The sequence below is a fragment of the Temnothorax nylanderi genome, unplaced genomic scaffold, assembly GCF_030848795.1.
Source record: "Temnothorax nylanderi isolate EJ_2023f unplaced genomic scaffold, tnyl_v1.0 TNYL_tig0836_pilon, whole genome shotgun sequence".
Lineage (NCBI taxonomy): Eukaryota > Metazoa > Arthropoda > Insecta > Hymenoptera > Formicidae > Temnothorax > Temnothorax nylanderi.
Window position 1 is genome coordinate 53,934 of NW_027249898.1, and position 6,217 is coordinate 60,150.

Here is a 6,217-nt window from a genome sequence, read left to right on the forward strand (position 1 = left end):
AGGTTAACTCACTCTTTGTCTTTTTCTAATATTTCTACCAATGCCGATTAACTTTGATCTCTGTTTAACTTATTTTTTATCCTTATTTAGTTTTAAAAATTAGAAAAAGATAAAAAGTAAATTAAACCGAGATCAAAATTAATCCGCATTGGTAGAAATGGATGTAAGGGAGACGTTAGAAAGAGACAAAGAGTTAACCGATGTTTGTGAAATTTTGTCTGTAATAGCAAATTCAGGCGCTTGCATTAGTGCATACTGAGTGCGCACTAAGGCTTATTTATATAATCTATTCTTATATTTAAAGTCGTTTAAATACACATCTAAAAATTTTTTCGCCAATAAAACAATCTGTAATATCTATGGATGCTGTAGAAATTATTTTACAAACTAATGCCCGTTTTCACCAACGTCGTTTAAATTGAACCTTAGTTCAATTCACTCCTTGTCTTTTTCTAATGGACTCTCTTACCCAATCAGCAAAGAAATGTTTTTAAAAATATTTTTAAGAACATTTTGAAAACATTTTTGAAAACATTTTTAAAAATGTTAAAAATCATGGGTTAACACACCTTTTTTTCATTAAAAAAACATTTATTTTAACATTTAAAAAAACATTTTTTTAATGTTCAAAAACGTTTATTTTAACGTTTAAGAAAAATGTTTTTTTAATGTTTAAAAAATGTTTATTTTAACGTTTAAAAGGACATTTTTTTAATGTTTGGAAATGTTTATTTTAACGTTTGAAAAAGTGTTTTTTTATGTTACAAAAACATCTATTTTAACGTGTTCTAAAATGTTTTTTTAACGTTTGACAAACGTTAATTTAAGATTTGAATAAATATTTCTTTCACATTAGAGAAAAATTTTTTTAATATTTAAAAAATAACATCTTCAAAAAATTGTTCTTTTATATATATTTATATTATTATATAGTTGTATGAAAATCTTAGTATTCGTATTATCTTAGTATTCGTATGTGCTCATTGATAGGCTTTAAAACAACAAAGTACTTTATTAAAATTGAAAAAATAAAAATTTTATTTTTTTATTATATAATTTTAATATATTTCTACACGAAATAATATGTCTATGTGTTATATATATATATTTTTTTCTTTCTTACATGTCTAATATATTTATCATATACTAAAAATATTTTTATGGGAGATTTTTTTCCTCATCATTCTTTCCCTCATTGCTCTCATCACTACTCTTATTGCAGTTTTCAGAGTCATCATCGTCGTCATCTGAATGAGCCTCGTTATTGTTGCCGATGTGTCTGTTAATGTTAAATATATCAGTATTAATGAACAAATATAATTAATGCTGTACAGTCCAATTACTTCTTATAAATCTTTAACTTATAGATATATATCTATATAATAACCATAACCAAATCTGCAAAAAAAATCTTATATAATACTAAAATGTATATTTACTTTTTTATACGAAAAGTAGCCTGAGCTAGCCATGGTCCCGCTTTTCTACCAAACATCGTCTCGTTTATTGTTGGAAATTCCTTAGTCACCGCATCTGTAAGAAAAAATATAACATTATTATAGCAAGAAAAGATAAGTTAAAGTTAACGAGATTCGAGATTAAAGTTTATGTACATTGGAAATTAGAAATAGACAAATTAGACTCTCTGCGACAAAGTATACATTCGTGGCTTGCTTTCCCGTGCAGCGTAATGGTAGCAAATCAGCCGTAGCGAAAAGATTAACTGTAAAATAATATAAAATCTTACCGATCATTACTTTGGTTATTCGGCGCTTCGATAACTTCAATTTGGTTCCTCGTTGACCCTTCCAAATTGCATGTATTAAAAGCCATCAAAATACATAGAGTCTAACTCTTCAAGTGGACTTACCAAAATGTGATAAGCAATTGCCAGATGCACACAGCAGTGAAATTTAAAGCTTTCAAATATAACGTCAATTCCAAACCTCCAATTTCTTTCCAATCCTCAATCTTCGAAGGATATCAGCAAAATCGGAAATTTTATGAGAAGCAATGGCAGTCTACCTGGAGATGAAAAATCCAAGGATCAATACACTCATTTATATCTAACTAAGCATGAAAATCAAAAGTGTTATGTATGAAAATATTTAATATGCAATATATAAAATAGCTACGAAATGCGTATTTTGGTAAAATGTAAAGAAAGAAGGGTTTCACGGATCTGTTAATTTAAATTAGACTGACGTTCGAGTCAATTAGATCGCACGGAAAATGCGTGATAAGCTGCGGTCCACTTAATGCTACGAATACTTCGAAGCATTCCTTTTCTCCGTTGTTTCAATAAAGGAAGAAAGAAAAGAAGAACGCTTCAGAGCATTTACTGCACAAATGTAAACGCTAGTCGTTTGCCTATCAACCAACAGCCTGTTGCCTGGAATTGTGCAAGGGGCTTTAGCCACGTCGCACGCAGCTAAAACGTGATATATATACACGATTGCCGGATATAAAAAATGACCTATCCTTGGTGTACGTCTTACATGTCCTTGTTTGTCCTTCTTTCTTTGACAAACAACGAACGATTCCAAGAGCGTTGCGAACGCCAAATGGAACGCAGCTCTCACACGTAGAACGGAAAATAATACATAACAAGGCCATCAAAATTTGACTAAAACCGACGTTAAATACGTACGTCCGCAGAGCCACGTGTCTACAAACTGCTGCTGCTGGCACCAGACTTGCCTTCCAATGGATCCTCGTTAAAGGATTTTCCGAATACGAAAACCGCCTCTGCCGCGACGGAGATGACTCGCCTGGATAGCGCGAAAGCCTCGTGGCTGAGCTTTCCGTCGTACGTTCTCTTCTCGCTGCGGGTCTGAGAATACTCGGTGTCCCGCTTTATTGTCGTCTCGTCTCGACACCTCGCGATTGCGCTCGTCCTTCTCGACTTTCTAAGAAAGTTTCGGAAAACGAGCCGATCGCTTGTCCTCCTTTCCAGACACGGTGGAACCGGATTTCAAGTGTAATATACGCTATTGGAACTTAATCGATGATCGACAAACGATGATCTACGACACGCTACGTACACAGTACTGGTGAGCAGTGAGCACAAGAGCAGCAAGAGCTGCACGCCTGCACGCGACAAACGAAACGGCGACGACGCGGGGCGAGACTTGCGGGATTAGGGAGAGGGAACGTCGCGCGGGATTCGAAACGCGGCCTAATTGAAAAGCAGAGATAGAAGGGATACTCACACAAATAGGAACCATGCACATGTCCGTGCAGGCGCTGAGCTTACACGAGAGAAGATGATCGCCGTGTAGATTCCAGACTGAAAAGCGGGAAACAAGCTAATTAGTTATTTCTAATGGAACAAAACGTTACGAGTTTTCTATTTATACAAAATTTTTATAATTGTATACATACCAAATATTTATAGATCAATTATTAATCCACACTTTATTATAGTAATTCACTTTTCACACGATATCACCATTATTAAATATAAAATTATATGTTTCAATGTTCTGATACATAATATATGTGTGATGTGTGTGTGAATTCATCCATCTTTAATCAACTGATAATTATCACACATACATATATATATATATATAATATATATATCAGCTTTATATATATAGATACGTGACGCGGAAATTTGCCACAATTAAAACGGCATTTTTATAGAGCAAAATAAGAACAGAAAAATGATAAAACATCTCTTATAATGAAATAATTAATATAAAATAATATTTAAAGTAAATAATAAATTAATATTAAATAAATGTTAAATAAATGTTTTTCAAATCATTATTGCAAATAAATGAGTAATGTAAAGTAATTATTAAATTAATGTCGAATAAATGTTAAATAAACGTTTTTTTAAATCATTATTGCAAATAAATGAGTAACGTTAAGTAATTATTAAATTAATGTCGAATAAATGTTAAATAAACGTTTTTTAAAATCATTATTGCAAATAAATAATTAATGTAAAATAATTATATTAAAATAATGTCGAATAAATATTAAATAAATGTTTTTTTTAACATTATTGCAAATAAATGAGTAATGTAAAGTAATTATTAAATTAATGTCAAATAAATGTTAAATAAACGTTTTTTAAAATCATTATTGCAAATAAATGAGTAATGTAAAGTAATTATTAAATTAATGTCGAATAAATGTTAAATAAACGTTTTTTTTAAATAATTATTGCAAATAAATGAGTAATGTAAAGTAATTATTAAATTAATGTCGAATAAATGTTAAATAAACGTTTTTTTAAATCATTATTGCAAATAAATAATTAATGTAAAATAATTATATTAAAATAATGTCGAATAAATATTAAATAAGTGATTTTTCAAATCATTATTAGATAGATAGAAAAGTTACTTTATTACCCCAAGGGGTCTGAAAGGGCGTTTTGTAGGGACGTACCCAACCCTGTACAACACACAATTTTTCATTCCATCATACATAACGTGGCGTTTTGTAGGGACGTGCCCAACCCTTTACACAGTACTAATATGATTCACACCCTCCCTACCCCTTCCAGTGCCTTCCCTTCGGTCCCTCCCTTTTGTCCTCTTCATCCTCGTCTGATTCCATTAATAGATTTTCCTCCATCTTCTTCGTGATTTCCTCCTCTGCCGACCTCTCTTTCCTCCTGCCTTCTTCCTCTCTTTTTTCCCATCTCTTTTCCCTCACTTTTCCTTCCTTTATTCTTTTCTCAATCGACTTGTCTTCGTCCATTTTCACCTTCATTCTACTTCCTTCTTTTCTTCTTGCTTCAAGTACCTTCCATTTCTCCTCCTCGCTTCCCGTCCTTACTAGCAATGTTAACCAATCTCCTCTCTGTCCTATCACATTTACCTCCTTCATTTCCACCTCCAGCTTTAATCCTTCTGTAAATAACTGCTTCACCTTTTCCCAGTTTGACTTACCTCCTCCCCATCTCTCTTTCTCTACCCTAATTATTACGTTCTTCCTTCTTTTTTCTTCCTCATTCTCTTCGTCATCTTCATACCACCATTTTTTCTTGAATGCGTTATCCCCTCTCTCCTCACTCTCGTCTCTCTTCCTTTTTCCTGATGTTTGCTCCATTCTGTGCATCCTCCTTTTTCAGTTCTTCTATTTCCTTCGTCATTCTCGCCGCTTGCCCCTGCGCTATCTTCTCTATCACCTCCCGGTCGATTGCTAATGTCCCTCTACATTCCACTTTTCCGTCCATGTTTCCTTTCCATTCCTCTCTCGGCATCTGTAAGCAAAATTAATTATTTCCTCTATTTAACCTATGAGCTTTCTTGTATTCGTCTTCTCCTTCTGTCCTCCATCCGACTCTTTCTTTCACCTTAACTGCCAGTTTTTACCTTTCCAACCTCCGCAGACAAATATGTCGGCAAACACCGCTTTCTTTCTATTCTCCTTCTTCCACTGCTCGCTTTAACCACCGCCACGTGCACTCACCTTCCTCACGTGTCTCTACGTGCCTTTCCTTCTGCTCACCTCGTTCACCTCGCTCAATCGCATCCCCACTTCGATACTTCGATCCCTCGATCACTCCGTTTGCCCGCTGCTACACGATGCGCGCTCTCGTTGCGGATCCGCCTTACATCCTTTCCGCCTCTTGTACCATCTCCCTGCCTGTGCCATCTCCTCCAGTCAACCATAACCTCTTTCTTCTGGCTTTTTTCTCCGACTGTTTTCATTTGTCCTGTTCCACCTTTTTTCTCGCCTCCATTTCCTCCACCTCCTCTTTGCCTTCCTCACGTCCTCCGCCACTCCTCTCCATCAGCCTCTTCTCTTCTCAATTCTTCCGGACACTTTTCACGTCCCTTACTGTGATCCACCTGTTCCCCTGCCGGTGGCCACGGGGGAATCCTCAAATCATTATTGCAAATGAATAATTAATATAAAATAAATATTAAATTAATGTCGACTAAATATTAAATAAATAATTTTTCAAATCATTATTGCTATAAAATTATTAATGTAAAAGAAATATTAAATAAATGTTAAATAAACGTTAAATAAATAATTTTTTAAATTATTATTGCAAATGAATTATTAATGTAAAAGAAATATTAAATAAATGTTAAATAAACGTTTAATAAATAATTTTTTAAATCATTACTTCAAATGAATTATTAATGTAAAAGAAATATTAAATAAATGTTAAATAAACGTTTAATAAATAATGTTTTAAATCATTACTTTAAATGAATTATTAATAAAAAAGAAATATTAAATA

At 33.1% G+C, this 6,217-nt stretch overlaps 1 long non-coding RNA gene across 1 annotated transcript; it reads right to left on the reverse strand.

The window, feature by feature from the left end:
* Positions 1-1,192: 1,192 nt before the first annotated feature.
* Positions 1,193-2,019, reverse strand: LOC139785587 (uncharacterized). Its single transcript, XR_011722005.1, has 3 exons — positions 1,748-2,019; positions 1,440-1,533; positions 1,193-1,279 (listed from the first exon to the last, which is right to left on the reverse strand). It is a non-coding gene; the product is annotated as an uncharacterized lncRNA (long non-coding RNA).
* Between the last annotated feature and the right edge of the window lie 4,198 nt (positions 2,020-6,217).